The following is a 648-nucleotide window of genomic DNA, read 5'->3' on the forward strand; positions in this document are numbered from 1 at the left end:
TATTATTATTATTATGTGCTAAGCCCTTTCCCATCCCACTGCATTCCTTATATCAACCTTTCCAGACAGGTAGTAATCTCTTCATTTCACATATATGGCAGGTGGTGCTCAGAGAGACTGGCTAACTTACTCAGTTATACAACTGGGGAATGCCAGAGCCCTTGGGATTTGGTCATCCAATTCCAAGTCCAACTTTCCACAGTTCTGGCATGCTGTCCTGGGAGAGGCAGTGAGGGTGAGATTTTTGTGTTGGGATGGGAGTGGGGTGAACCAAGATCATGGCCTGAGGGTCTGGTGAGTGAGCAGATTTGAGTGTGAGGAGTTGATTGATTCCCTAGGATGTCACTTTGAAGACTGAGATGGACCTGACCCAAGTCGTTGTTTTTTCAGTAGCCTCAGTCAGCTGCAGGGATCCAGGTGAGGAGAGAGAACTCAGACACGCCCAAAGCAACCGGGCGGGAGAGCGGGAGAAAGGGGATTAAAAGGCCCAGGAACCAAGACAGAGGAGCAGTCAGCCGCAGGGATCCAGGTGAGGAGAGGGAAATCAGGCACGCCCAAAGCAGCAGGACAGGAGAGCCAGAGAAAGGGGATTAAAAGCCAGGAACCCGGACAGAGGAGGAGTCAGCCGCAGGGACCCAGGTAAGGGTG

This window comes from Orycteropus afer, unplaced genomic scaffold, assembly GCF_000298275.1.
Source record: "Orycteropus afer afer isolate SDZICR_OR568_19922 unplaced genomic scaffold, OryAfe1.0 scaffold00041, whole genome shotgun sequence".
Taxonomy (NCBI): Eukaryota; Metazoa; Chordata; class Mammalia; order Tubulidentata; family Orycteropodidae; genus Orycteropus; species Orycteropus afer.